The sequence below is a fragment of the Lissotriton helveticus genome, chromosome 3_2 (genome assembly GCF_964261635.1).
Source record: "Lissotriton helveticus chromosome 3_2, aLisHel1.1, whole genome shotgun sequence".
NCBI lineage: Eukaryota > Metazoa > Chordata > Amphibia > Caudata > Salamandridae > Lissotriton > Lissotriton helveticus.
Window position 1 is genome coordinate 385,148,168 of NC_136062.1, and position 15,511 is coordinate 385,163,678.

Here is a 15,511-nt window from a genome sequence, read left to right on the forward strand (position 1 = left end):
CTTTATTCGGGTCTTCCGAAATACTTGATGGCGCGCTTGCAGGTCGTACAAAATTCGGCGGCCAGAGTAATCTTTGGATTACCAAGAAGGGCACGAGCTTCTGAGCTCCTTGCACAACTCCATTGGCTTCCGGTTGCCAAGAGTGTCACCTTTAAGATCTTGACGATGGCTTTCAAGGCGCTGCACCGGATCGGCCCAAGCTATCTTGGAAAGCGGATTGCCTTCTACGTTCCTAGAAGAACTCTTAGGTCTGCTCACGAGGCCAAGGCCGTGGTTCCTTTCATTAGGCGCACACGCATCGGAGGTCGTTCTTTCCGGTATTTAGCACCGCGTTGCTGGAACGATCTTCCCTTATCTTTGAGAACAGCTAGCAATCTGTTAGCTTTTAGAAAGGAGCTGAAGACTTGGCTCTTCTCTCTGTAATTGCTGCACGGGCCTTACGCATTGCTATGTTGTGTGTTCGTCTCTTTTTCTGTTCGCCAAAGCGCCGGGACACTCCTCGGAGTAGCCGTGCGCTATAGAAGAGCGGTTTTAACATAACATAACATAACATTGTGGAGAAATGCAACAGGATTCCCAATAACACTTGGAACTTATGTGAAAATGACACACTTGACCGTCCACAAATTTAATAATGAAAAAATGTTGAATACTACTCAGAATACACATATAGAAGTAAGTACCAAAAAATATGTACTTGTGTACCTGTGTGGCTCTATGTGTATGTGTGGCTTTGAGTGTGTGTAGCTCAATGTATGCATAGCTCAATGGGTACGTGGGTGCCTCTGTGTGTGTTTTTGGGTGCCTCTATATGTGTATGGGTAACTCTCTATGTCTATGTGAATGCCTCAGTATGTGTGTTGGGTGGCTCTGTATGTGTATGTGGGTGGCTATGTATGTGTATATGTATGTGGCTCTGTATCTGTATAGCTCTGTATATATGTGTGAGTAGCTCTGTATGTATATCTGGGTGGCTCTGTATGTGTGGGTGACTGACATACTGTATGTCTACCTCTATGTGACTAAGTCTATATGTATATGTGTTGATTCTCTCTCTAAAACTACATCACTATCTCTCTACATCTCTCTCACTACCTCACTCTCTCTCTCTCATTATCTCATTAACTCACTCTCACTAACTCACTATCTCCACCTAGTTCAAATTCAAGTTCAAGTTAAGAATTTGTATAGCGCACTACTCACCCAGAGGGTCTCAAGGCGCTTGAGGGAGGGTGGAACTTTACTTATTGAATATCCAAGTTTTTAGTTGTTTTCTGAAGGAGAGGTGGTTCTGTGTAAGGCGGAGGTGGGTGGGGAGAGAATTCCAGGTCTTGGCCGCTAGGTAGGAGAAGGATCTTCCTCCCATGGTGGATCTTTGGATGCGTGGAATTGCGGCGAGGGCTTGATTGGACGATCGTAGTTGGCGGGTGGGGGTGTAAATGGACAGGCGAGTGTTGAGGTATTCGAGTCCCAGGTCATAGAGGGCTTTGTGAGCGTGGGTGAGGAGACAGAACGTTATTCTCTTGTTGACGGGGAGCCAGTGGAGGTCTTTCAGGTGACCGGAAATGTGAGCATGGCGAGGGATGTCTAGGATGAGTCTGGCTGAGGCGTTTTGGATGCGTTGGAGTTTTTTTTGTAGTTTGGCTGTGGTTCCGGCGTAAAGGGTGTTTCCGTAGTCCAGTCGGCTTGTGACCAGTGCGTGGGTGACCGTCTTTCATGTTTCGGTGGGGATCCAACGGAAGATTTTTTTGAGCATACGTAGGATGTTGAAGCATGATGATGAGACGGCGTGGATTTGTCTGGTCATCGAGAGGGAAGAGTCCAGGATGAAGCCCAGGTTACGTGCGTGGTCCGTTGGTATGGGTGCGGTTCCCAGGGCCGTTGGCCACCATGAGTCGTCCCAGGCGGAGGGGGACGTTCCTAAGATGAGGACTTCCGTTTTGTCCGAGTTCAGTTTTAAACGGCTGTTCTTCATCCACTCGGATACTTCTTTCATCCCTTCGTGTAGGTTTGTTTTGGCGGTGTTTGGGTCTTTGGTGAGGGAGAGGAACAGCTGGGTGTCGTCTGCGTAGGAGATAATGTTGAGGTTGTGTTGGCGCGCGATGGATGCGAGGGGACTCATGTATACGTTGAAGAGGGTGGGGCTGAGTGAGGATCCTTGTGGTACGCGGCAGATGACTTCGGTGGCCTCTGATCTAAAAGGGGGGAGGCGGACTCTCTGGGTTCTTCCAGTGAGGAACGAGATGATCCAGTCCAATGCTTTTCCTTGTATTCGACGTTGCTGAGGCGTTGTATAAGGGTGCTGTGACAGACTGTGTCGAAGGCTGCGGAGAGGTCAAGTAGGATGAGGGCTGCTGTTTCTTCGTTGTCCAGTAGAGTTCGAATGTCGTCTGTTGCTGCGATGAGGGCGGTCTCGGTGCTGTGTTTGGCTTCGTAAGCCGGACTGTGAAGGGTTGAGGGATTTGTTGGATTCGAGGAAGGCGGCGAGTTGACTGTTGATGGCTTTCTCAATGACTTTGGCAGGGAATGGGAGGAGCGAAATGGGGCGGTAGTTCTTAAGTTCAATGGGGTCTGTTGTGGGTTTCTTCAAGAGGGCGCTGAGTTCGGCATGTTTCCAGCTTTCCGGGAAGGTAGCGGAGTTGAGGGAGCAGTTGATGACGTCTCGGAGATGGGGTGCGATAATGGAGTCTGCTTTGTTGAAAATGTGGTGGGGACATGGGTCGGTTGGCGATCCTGAGTGGATGGAGTTCATCAGGCGGATGGTGTCTTCAGTGGTGATTGGGTTCCAGGTGCAAAGGTTGTTGGAGGTGGGTTTTAGTTCGGAGGTGGGTGGGGTGAACTGGTTTCCAAAGCTGTTATGTATGTCAGCAATTTTGTTGTGGAAGAATGAGGCTAGAGAGTTGCAGAGGTCTTGGGAGGGAGTGATGTCGTTGGTGCCGGCGGTGGGGTTGGTGAACTCTTTGACGATGTTGAAAAGTTCTTTGCTGTTGTGGGCGTTGTTGTCGAGTCGATCCTTGAATGCTGATATCTTGGTGGATCGGATCAGTTGGTGGTGTTTGCTGGTGGCGTTCTTGAAGGTGGCCAGGTTGTCAGCGGTTGGGTTTTTTCGCCAGGCTTTCTCGAAGGTGCGACAGGTCTTCTTGGATTTTTTAAGGTCATCATTGAACCAGGGGGCTTTTTTGCTGCCTTGCTTGATTTGATGGTTTTTCAAGGGTGCTAATTCGTCTGCGCTGAGGGTGATCCATTGTGTGAGGTTGGTGGCTGCTTGGTTTGGGTCCGATGATTTTGCAGGAGGGTTTTGTTGAAGCGATGTGAAGAGCTGGTCGGTGGTAATTTTGTTCCAGTTTCTCCGGGGAATTGGTTGTGGGTCATAGTCTTTTTGTAGTTGAAGTGAACGCACCTGTGGTCCGTCCAATGGAGAGCTGTGGTGTGATTAAAGGAGATGTGCATGCTGGAGGTGAAGATTGGGTCGAGCGTGTGCCCGGCATAGTGGGTGGGGGTGTCCACAAGTTGTTTGAGTCCGAGATTGGCGAGGTTGTCCAGAAGGGTGGTGGTGTTGCTGTTGTTTTTCTTTTCCAGGTGGAATTTGAGGTCTCCCAGTAGAATGTAGTCCTCGGAGGGGAGGGCGTGTGGGCTGATGAAGTCAGTGATGTCTTCGCTGAATTTTGTGCGGGGTCCGGGTGGTCTGTAGATGAGGGTGCCTCTGAGTGTTGTTTTAGGGTCGGTGTGAATCTGGAAGTGAAGGTTTTCGGCGGTTGTGAGGTAGTCATCGGAGCTGGTCGTGATGCGAATGGTGTTCTTATGGACGATGGCGATGCCTCCTCCTGTTTGGTTGATGCGGTCCTTTCGGATGATCTTGTAGCCGTCCGGGGTGGCTATGGCGATGTCGGGTGTTGATGAGGCGTTCATCCAAGCTTCTGTAAGGAAGGCGACGTCCGGCGATGTGGTGTCTAGTAGGTTCCAAAGTTCGATGGCGTGTCTGTGGACCGAGTGGGTGTTGAGCAGGATGCACTTCAGGTGGTTAGTGTTGTGGCTCTGTTTGGGGTCAGTGGATTTGGTGTGAGGCCTGATGCAGTCGAACTTGCAGGGGAAAGGTCCATGGGTGTGTCTTGGGGTGGCTCGGTAGCAGTATGGGAGCCGGCCGGGGTTAAGAGCTGAGAGGGATGCGGCGTCGTACGTTATGCGGGTGGAGTGGAATTTGCGGGGGCCAGGGGGTCTGGCGCTGGGTGCGGTCCAGGCGCGGACGGGCGTAGACGGGCTTACCTTCGGCGCACCTTCGGCGCGCATGGGGCGCGTCCGCTGCGCGTTAACGCTGCGCGCAAATGCGTCTGTCAAAATGTGGATAGTGGAGGGGCGGAGCGAGGGAGGAGCAGCTGGGAGGCGGGAGCGGGGTGGAGAGCCGGGCAGGGAGGCACAACAACAAACAACAAAATGGCAGCAAGCCAAAAGCCAAACAGGACGAGATTGGGGCACAACTATAATAATGGCTATGAAATGGGCAGTGGCACCGGCACAATCAGTCACAAATGAATTAATCAGACAAAGGCAGCAAAGCACAATTGAATGATAATGAATGCGCACTTTAGCAATATAGCGCTACGATACAAATATCATCAGCAATCAGGCACTAATAATTGCAGGAGCAATGCGAGCTAGCAAAGAGCAGTCTGGCAGTATAGCGCTACGATACCACAATCAGAGCAGGGAGCAGCGTGAGGAGCGACCGCTTCTGAAGAGCTCAGGATGGTCACCTAACTCTATATACATCACTACACCACTCTCTCTATCTCATAACATCACTATCTCACTAATTCACTAACTCTCTCTCTCAATACCTCATTACATCACTATCTATCACTACCTCACTCTCTACGACTTCACTCTCTATCTCCCTACTTCACTCTCTATCTCACTACATCACAAATTCACTTTCTATCTCACTACCTCACTCTATTTCTTTCTATCTCACTCCCTCACTCTCTCACTTTCACTACCTCACTCGAAATATACCTCACTCACTCTCTTTAACTCACTATCTCTCTCACTACATCAATATCTCTAACTCAATACTCCACTGTATTTATCTCACTACCTCACTATCTTACAACATCTCTCTCTCAAAACATCACTACATCACTATCACTACTTCACTCTCTATCTCAATACCTCACAACTTAACTATCTGCCTCTAAATAAGTACCCCACTCTCTCTCGCTCTCACTACCTCACTCTCTCTCTTTAAATATAGCACTTTCTATGTCACTTAACATCTGTACTACTCCAATAACTAAATATAATAACAATGCACACTATATGCCTCTATTAACAATTATGTTTTACTTTGCAGATAATAGAACCACCTTTGGAAAAAATTACTATTACAATATATGAAATTGAAAATACTACGCAGGTAAAAAGTACCATAACGGTACAAATTCAAGACACTGACCTTTTAAAATCCATGGGAATCGAAAATACTATTCTAATGGACTACCTCAATATACCAACAGACGTAGAAGACTTTACAGAAGCTCTCATGCAGAACTTGCCAAAAACGTTACATGTTATATTTAGAAATGGTTGCATTCTAGAAATAATTGATTAACATTGCAAAAACGTCATTAAAACATAACACAAATGCAAAGTTTAAATAATGTTAACAAATGTATATAATAATTCTAATTAATAAAAGATGTTAAACACTTTTCATTACTCATTATTTAATAGCAATAAAAATGTATTTGCTCTTCAAAACTATAAATGCATATATACATATATAGATGCATAAAATCAAACAGTATAAATATATATTACCAAGTATGTATACATTACGTGCAAATATTACACCTTAATCTCAAAGTAACAAATATTACACACTCTACTGCTAACTATCTACTTCTTAATGCTTAGCTCTGGGTGTATGAGTAGCTCTGTATGTGTGTCTATAGCTCTATGTGTATGTTAAAGTGTAGCTTTATATTTGTCACTATATTGCACTGTGTGAATGTCTGTAGATCTGTCTGTCTACATGTGTCTGTCTAGATTGCTTTATGGCTAAGTGTCTTTATCTAAAAGTAGCTCTGTCTGTGTCTACCTAAGTTTAAGCTGGATATATGGGTGTAACTCTGTGTGTGTGGCACTCTGTGTGTGTGGCTCTGTATGTGGCTCTGTGTGTGTTGCTCAGTATGTGTGGGTCTGTGTATGTCTGTGTTATTCTATGTGTGTAGCTGTGCGTGTGTGTAGCTCAGTGTATGTGTAGCTCAATAAGTGCATAGTTGCCTCTATGTGTGTGTATAGATGGCTCAGTATCTTTATGTGGCTGGCTCACTATGTGTGTTAGGTGACTATGTCTGTGGCTAGCTCTGTATGTGTAAGTCAGTGGCTATGTATGTGGATGTCTGCAGCTTTGTATATTTGTGTGCATAGCTCTCTATGTGTGTCTAGATGACTCTGTATGTGTGGCTCTATATGTATGTCTGCGTCATACACTTTATTTGTGTGTGCCTCTGTGTGGGTGGGTCTGTATGTGTGTGGGGTTGGCTCTCTCTCTCACTACATCACTCTCTCTCTCGCAAACTATATCTCTCACTACCTCACTCTCTCTCTCACTATCTCACTATCTCTCTCACTACATCACTATCTCTCACACTACTACACTATGTCACTCTCTCTCTACCTCACTACTCAACTCTCTTTCTCACAGAATCACAATATCACTACCACAGTAAATAACTCTCTCTCCAACACACTACTTCACAACTTCACTCTCTCTCTATCTCACTACCTCACTCTCTCTAAATCACTACCTCACTCTATATATTTCTATCTCACTATATCACGACCCACTCTCTCAAAACTTCACTACATCACTCTATCACTACTGCACAGTTTCACTCTCTCTCTAACTCACTACTACACTCTCTCTATGTCACTACCTCCCACTCTCTATATCACTACCTCACTCTATTTCTCTCTCACACTACCTCACTATATCACGACACACTCTCTCTAAAGTTCACTACATCACTCTCTCAATACCTCACAACTTCACTCTCTCTCTAATTCACTACTTCACTCTCTCTATCACTACCTCACTCTCTCTCTCAAATACACTAACTCACTTTCACTCTCTCATTCACTATATCACTCTCTCTAGCTCACTACTTCACAACATCACTCTCTGTTTCTATCTCAATACATCACAACAACTCACACCCTCACTACCTCATTCTTTCACTACCTCACTCTCTATATCTCTCAGTACCTCACTCTCTATCTACTTCACTCTCTCACAAAAAAATATCACTACATCACTACTCAAAATATATCTATAACACTAACTCACTCTCTATATCCATAACTCTCTCCCAAACATCACTATCTATTTCTATATCACTCTCACTACCTCACTATAACACAACTCACTCCCTCAAAACATCACTACATCACTCTCTCGCTAAATCACTCTCTATCTCACTACATCACAACTTCACTCTCTCTCTCCAACTCACTACATCACTCTCTATCTCACTACATCACAAAATCCCTCTCCCTCACTAATTCACTCTTTCATTACCTCACTCTCTCTCACTCTCTATCTACACCCTCCAAAACTGAATTCCTCCTCTTCTCCTCCTCGCTCTCTCCTCCCCCGGTTCAATCATGGATGGATCAGATGAATCTACTAAACAATAAACCCATCATTGTCGACAGCGCAAAATCCCTTGGTGTCATTCTAGACAAAAAACTCAATCTAACTCCCCACATTAATTCTATTGCAAAATCTGCTCGTTACCACCTATGCCTTCTTTGGGGAATCCAACGCTTCTTCCTGGAGCAGGACCTTATAACCCTGGTGCAATCGCTGGTCCTCTCCAGACTAGACTACTGCAATTCTCTTCTTACTGGCCTCCCCAAATTTCACCTGTCCCCACTTAAGTCTGTTTTCCATTCAGCAGCTCGCTTCATTTTTGGGGCCAAAAGAAGCGATCACATCACACCGATGTTATCCACCCTCCGCTGGCTTCCCTTCGAGACTAGAGCTATCTACAAGACCGCTTGTATCACTCACAAAGCCTTGCACTCTTCCTCTCCTCGCTACCTGGCGAATAAACTGAAACTCTCTGGAGGCTCTAGACCTTCACGCAATGCGGAGAAGCTACTGCTTGAACCTCCCACTTTCAAGAAGGAGAGAACAATGGCCCAATTCTTTTCAGGCAACGCGGTGAGAATATGGAACTCACTTCCGCCTCAGCTCCGGACCACCGCTTCCTCCCAGGCCTTCAAAAGGGACCTCAAAGTTCTCCTCCTCCAGAGACACCTCCAAAAGTAATTCACGTTCTCATGTTATTGGAGGAAGACTTCCCACTACTGAAAATTTCTATTTTAAATGACCATGGAAGTGCCTTCCCAGTGTGTTCTTGTGGTTGGAGTGTCTGCCTTTTTGCAGTATTTTCCATGTACTTGTGTTTGGTGCCGTTCTGTAACATGCACACACCACTTTGCCCTTGTATCACACGGTTTGCTACCTCTCACATGTTTTTACCTTTTATACTTGCACAAGTGCCACCTTTGCCTACGTAACGCTTGTTTTTATGCCTGAGTGTCTAGCACCTATTGCAGTATTATACCTCAAATTACACTTTGTTTTCTCTTGTAACTGCACACTTGTCACTTTTTCCTCTTGTGCACTTTTTACTACCTCATGTATTTTTGGTTGCTCACAATTTTTACTACCTCATGTATTTTGTTTGCTAACAATTGTCACTATTACCTTATGTAACGTAACGTATGCTTTTGTAATCTGTTCTTGTGTAATGTTTCTCATGATGTTTCATTTCTGTTCCTATTGTGAAGTGCTCTGACGCCTTCGGGTAAAGTCCGCGCTATATAAAAATGCATAAATAAAAAATAAATAAAAATAAACATCAATCTCTCGCGCTACATAACTCTCTATACATCACTACTCCCCTCTATCTATATCACTACTTCACTATCTCACAACTTCTCTCTCTAAAAACATCACTACCTCACTCTCTCACTACCTCACTCTCTATCTCACAACATCACAACTTCACTCTCTCTAACTCACTACATCACTCACTCTCTACCTCACTCTTTCTATCTCACTAACTCACTTTCACTGTCTTTCACTACCTCTCTCACTACATCACAACATCACTCTCTGCTTACATCTAACTACTTCACAACATCCCTCTCCCTCACTACATCACTGTTTCAATACCTCACTCACTCTATCTCACTACCTCACTCTCTCACTAACTCACTCTCTCTCACTACTTCACTCTCTTTCACTACTTCACTCTCTCTCTATATCTCACTACCTCACTCTCTCTCTCTGCTAATGCAATAGGTAACACATATCCAAAATATTACGCTAATGCCAACAGAAATTACAATGCCATTTATTTAGGGTTAATAAAAAAAATTTAAAAAAATACAAATAGCTCTACCTATAATATTGCTGAGACCATTGCATTGTAAATGCTTGTTTTCTAATTGAGCTCAGCACTGTGAAACGTTTAGGTAGCCATGCGCTTTACAAAATACACATAATATTAATAATAATAATAATAATAATAATTATCATGTTCGGGAACCCAAGACTGTGTCCACCTCAGGGTCCTACTGGTCCCATGCTGCTCCATGAATTTGTTTACTATCCAGCAGCCATACTGAAGAATCCTTGCTAGGACCATTTCCCCATCAGGGACTATATATCAGAAATATCTCACAACACGGTCAATAGGCAGTGGTTCTTATCTTATTTGTCCATGCTCTGACGATGGTAGAAGGAAACCTGCTTTGAGTGTTACAAAATAAATCAAATGATGGAAAACAAATTTCCGGAAGTCCCGTCCTCAAGCTTTAGCCTACAATTCTACAAGCAATGGAGCGCAGCATAAAAAAAGCAGCAATGCATTGCGAGAAGGAGAAAGAATACTGCACCACAATAGACACCTGCTGGTGACCTGATCGTGGGTGTGAATGATGGCTGCTCTTCATGACGCTCAGCCTGACGCTGTAGTGCACGGGTGAGCTAGCCGTGCGGAGTGTAGCAGTAGTGTATGGAAACTTGAGCCCCACCCATAGTACATGGAGGCCCCCCACCACCGCCCCGGAACCAATCATGAGCTCTTAGGCCAGGGGCCCGCTGCCCGTGCCGGTGGGGTCCCACTGGAGCTCAGAGACCCCTACGGCACAGTCGTGTAGGATGTGTACTCGAGATATCTCCTCCATTACAAATTCCTATGTGTGGATAAGTGCACAGGAGTCTGATGCGTGAGTGTTTGCACTTTTCTGCCCCAGGCATGCCACCTGTATAAATGAATAGGGCTTTTGCGCGACGAGGTTTGGTTTGGGTGTTGAGCAAAGGTGGGCTGTTGTAGCAAAATAACTTCTGTGCACAAAAGTTGATTGCTGCAGCTGTTTGAGCCACATTGCTTCGCTTCGTGGCACAGGAGCGCGCTCGCGCAAACCTTTAGTAAATCCGGGCCTCAGTGTTTTGAGCAGTTTTGCTTCAGACACTCAATGTTTTTTTTCCCTACACAAACATTCTGAAGTGAAAGTACCCGTGTGGCCTTTCTGGGCGCCCATACATGATTTACGAGTGGCCGCTGCCTGGGTCGTGCAGGCTGGGCCTGTGGTGGCCAGGCAGTGCTATCTCAGGAAGCCATCTGTACACAGCGGCTCACCAGCGCGCCCTTTGCAGTTGAGGCCTACAGGAAGTGCGGCCTGCCGGAAGTTGAGGCGGTGCTAGAAGTCAGGGTGGCAGAAGTAGAATCAGCAGCATTCCCAAAGCCCAGGGCGAGCGTTCAGCACAGCCTGCTCTCCGATGCGTTAGCGAGCAGGAAGCGTGGACAAGCGCGCAGGGTTTGGAAATGCTCCTTGATCTTGCAACCGCGGCCTTTTGCAGGGCCGGACTGGCCTAAAGGCAGTGTCTGCTGGGCTTGTATATGACAGAAGTATGTGGCCCGCAATTGCCACAGTACGTGGAACTGTTTTATGGCCAGGTGGGACGATTTTTACTATTGATTGCCCTCATATTACCGCATACATTGCCTGCAGGGAACACTAAGACAATGCAAACTCCCGATTTTTAAGCCACTTTTGGCTTTATTTTACGTGTCTACCGCATATTTTTTTTTCAATTTATTTGGGGGAAATGCATTCTCCCTATTTTCTTTCCAAAATCTCCCACTTCCCAGTTTGAATATGGTGGGCCCTTATATCTTGCAAAAGGCCCATACAGCGTGTTTTTAGAAGTTCAAACTGGACAGATGAGCTAACGTGAGACACTTTTTGTAGGTAATTGGTTCGGTATGGGGTGGCACTTTTATTTTAGTGCCCGGGCCAATTTTCTGTCCCAGTCTGATCGTGGTCATATGCTTATGTAGTGCCATTATTATGTGGTGCCTGTCTCTTCAACAAGTTTGATGCAGTTTACGTATTGACCGTATAGCACGCCGGTAATAATTATACAACTTGGTGGGATTCGACAACCCCGGTCCGGGGCCACTATTACCAAATGGGGTCTGGTATAATTACTCAATCAGGACGTGTGTGAGGCTATTGTATTGGTTCCTTTTACCGTTTATCGTGATATGTGTGGTGTTCCGGCGTGGGCCTTGATAATTAGGCCTGCTCGCATGCGCCGGGGTGGACACGCGCAGCGACAGCCAACAGCCCACACACTTGGTTCTCGTCGGAAGTGACGTGCCCGAGCGCACGCCTTCCATTTATTGACCCCCGCAGGCCACGCCTGGCCTGCGGATGTGTGGATGCGTGTTACGTGCATCTGCTAGTGTGCTAACCGCACTACATCTCTATCCAACTACACAAAACTTTGAAAATGTTCAACCCAATGCTATTCAGAATATCACAATAATTGTTGACCAGGCGTTCTGTACTTGCGTGTCCCCTTGATGACGACTTCAGGGTCTCAGCTGGCAGGCGTAGTCATTTAGTCTTTGACTTGGACGGGGATTAGGCCTCAGACTGTACCGCGGGGTGCGGCCTGGCTCTCGTTCCCCGCTGCGCGATGGATTCCGGATGGGGGTGGACATGATTGACAGTCCTCCTCCCTGCACTGGCACCGGCCCTCGTGTCTCAGTTGTTGAATCGTCCTTTTCCTCTTGTGTTGCGACTCGGGGCGGCTCGTTGGTTCCATCCATGGCTTCGGATTCTACTCTCGGGCTAGGGGGGACCACTTTGAACCATGAAGTGTTTCTCGAGACTTCTTCCCCCCCCTTGTTGGCCGTCACCATAGTTCCTCTCGTGTTGGTGACAGTCCACGGGCCTGGTTCGTAGAATGTTTGGAATTTTCCCCCCGGGCGTCTGTTCCTAATGACAACCTTATCTCCTCGATGTAATTGCTTTGGTATCGCTCTGCGCCGGTGGCTCGCTCGCACATTGTTCCGGCGTCGGCGTTCTTGAGTCTCCCTCATGTCAACCCCTACCGGTGTCGGTCCTGTGGCGATGGGAAGGAGGTCTCTGCGTTGGCCCTGAAACATAAGTGACCACGGGCTCTTCTGAGTAGTGCAGTGGGGCGTTCCTCGATATTCTCTCAGAAACTCATGTAATCTTTGCTCCGGGTCAGCTTCCTCTACCACTGCGATCCTGAACATTTTGTTGAGAGTTCGCATAAACCTTTCGGCCTCTCCATTGGCTTGTGGCCACTGGGGGGTGATGCGCCTGTGGGTGATGCCTCTACTTTTCAAGAACGTGGCGAACTCTGTTCCTTGGAATGGCGGTCCATTGTCACTCTTGATCTCGCCGGGGAATCCGAATAGTGAAAATATTTTTTCGAGCACTGGCCCCACGTGTATGAACGCCGTGGATGGAACTCTTTCCACAATGGGGTATTTAGAGTATGAGTCAATGACTACCAGGGTGTGGCCCTCTCCGGGGAAACTTCCGAAGTCCACGCTGACTTTGGACCACGGGGTCGTGCATGCTTCCTCAGTGATTATGGGGACCGGCCTTTCTGGTTCGCTAGTTAACTGGCAGGACATGCAATTCTTGACATATTCTTCCACTGTGTTTTCTAGTTCAGGGAACCACACCTTCTCTCGCATGCGCGCCTTCATTTTAGTAGCACCCTGGTGGCCCCCGTGGGCGAGCTGGGTAGCTCGGTGTCTGAGACGTTTCGGTATTACTAGGCGGGTCCCTCTCAGCAGTATGCCTTCTTCCGTGGCGCTAAGCTCATGGCGGATGTGCCAGAATTTCGTGAGGGTTTCCTTATCTGCGGCTGTCCAGGTGTTGGGGGGGTGTAGGTAGTCCGTCCAGGATCCCTCTTGTACTGCTTGCAACGACCTCAGGTATGGGTTATCGTCCACTATCGCCTCCTTGATTTCTTCGATGGTCATGCATTGGGGGCAGGAAGTGAGTGCTACCCACTGGACATATTCCTCACAGTCTCCGTCTGCAGCTACTGGCTCTTGGGGTAGTGGGTGGCGCGATAGGTAGTCGGCTGGATTTTTGGCTCCCGGTCTGTATACCACTTCCATGTCATAGGTTTGCAGCTGGATCACCCACCTCTCGATACGTGGTGGTGGGTGAGGAGCAGTGCCCTTGAAAAGCGGCACTAGGGGTTGATGATCGGTGACCATCACGAATGGTTGTCCTTGTAAGTAAAGATGAAAATGGCTGCAGGCCCACTTGATTGCCAGGGCCTCTCGCTCTATCTGTGCGTATCTGGTCTCGGTCGGGGTCAGCGCCTTGCTGGCGAAAGCCAGCGCCGTCCATTTTCCGGGCTCATGTTCTTGTGTCAGGACTGCCCCCAGGCCCACTGGGCTTGCGTCCACGATGACCTCGGTCCGCTTGGCGGGGTCGAAGTATGAGAGCGTTGCATTCTCAAGGAGGGCGTCTTTAATGCCTTGAAACGCATCGTGTTCCTTCGGGCCCCATGTCCAATCGGCGTCCGCCTTCGTAAGTGCTCGGAGGGGCTCGCTGCGGGTTGCCAGTCCTGGTATGAAGCGGCCACAGTACGTGGCCATCCCGAGAAAACTCCTTACCTCCGTTGGGGATTTTGGCGCTGGGGCGTCCTTGATGGATTTGGACTTTCTCGGATCAATTTGGACCCCTTCCTGGTTGAACACATAACCAAAGAATTCAATTGATGATTGGAAAAATTGGCACTTTTCTTTGTGGAGGGTTGCTCCATAGGTGCTCAGTCTTTTTAGCACATCCCGTAGTTGTTTGTAATGTTCGGATGCGGTGGCGGAATGAATTAAGATATCGTCGCTCACATTGAGTACCCCCGGCAGTCCAGACAGCAGTTCCCTGATGGTGTTCTGGAATACCTCCGCTGCCGACGATATTCCAAAGTTGAGGCGTTTGTACCGCCGGAGGCCAAGGTGGGTACTGAAGGTCGTGATGAAGCGACTCTCTTCGGCAAGGGGTAGTTGGTGGTAGCCCGCATTGAGATCGATTTTCGAGAACCACCTCGATCCGTTCACATCGGCTATGATGTCGTCCATCGTGGGTGTTAGGTGCCTCTCCCTTCTGATCGCTGTGTTCGGCAGCCGCATATCGATGCATAGCCGAATCTCGCCAGGCTGTTTAGGCTCTTCGACTATGACCATGGGTGAAACCCAGGGGGTGGGTCCTGTTACCTTTTCAATGACCCCCATGTTCTCCAGTTTTTCAAGTTCCTTTTCCACCAGTGGCCGCAGGTGGAATGGTATTCGCCGATGGCGTAGGGCTGTGGGAGTGACGGACTTGTCGATATGGAGCTTGATTGGGTCGCATTTGATGCAGCCCAGACCTTTGAACAGTTCAGGGAATCGCTCCAGTAATTCCTCCACCTGGTGGTTCCGAATGCGGTTGGCGAAAGCGATCAACTTTAAGTCCTCCGCGGTGTGGCTGCTCAACAGCGTGTCGGCTTCTCGGTCGATGATGTGTATCGTCGCGGTCACTTCAGCCTCGTCAGCTCGTATGGGTATCACAATTTTCCCCTTTAGAGGGAGGGGAGTGTCTGCTCCGTAGGCAAAGATTCTAGTCTTGGAGCGTAGGACTTCCGGACGAGGACGCAATTTGTTGAATTCTTGCAGCCCCATGACGTTGACGGTGGCGCCGGTGTCAATGATAGCTTTTACCTCATTTTCTCCCACCTGTACTACACATGTTGGCTGTGGTCGTCGTCTGAGTTTCAGCTCCCGGGCAAAGGAGATTACATACGACTCTTCGTCTTCCGAGTCTGACTCGTCATAGGTTATTGGTAGGAACTTGTCCGTTCTCTCCGGGGGTGGGTCCGTGAGTGATAGTTGGCGGACAGCTTTGGTGGGTGTCCATGATTTCTTGGAGTTCCTGGGTTGGCTCTTTCTGCGACAGACCGACGCAAAATGATTGGGGATTCCACAGTTCCCGCAGGTTTGACCTTGAGCGGGGCAGTCTTTGGCTGCGTGAGGCTCATGTCCGCAGTATCCACAGCGGCCTTGAGGAGTGTCTCTTCGGTATCCCTTCTTCGTGGCCACGTGGTCGTGGTCGT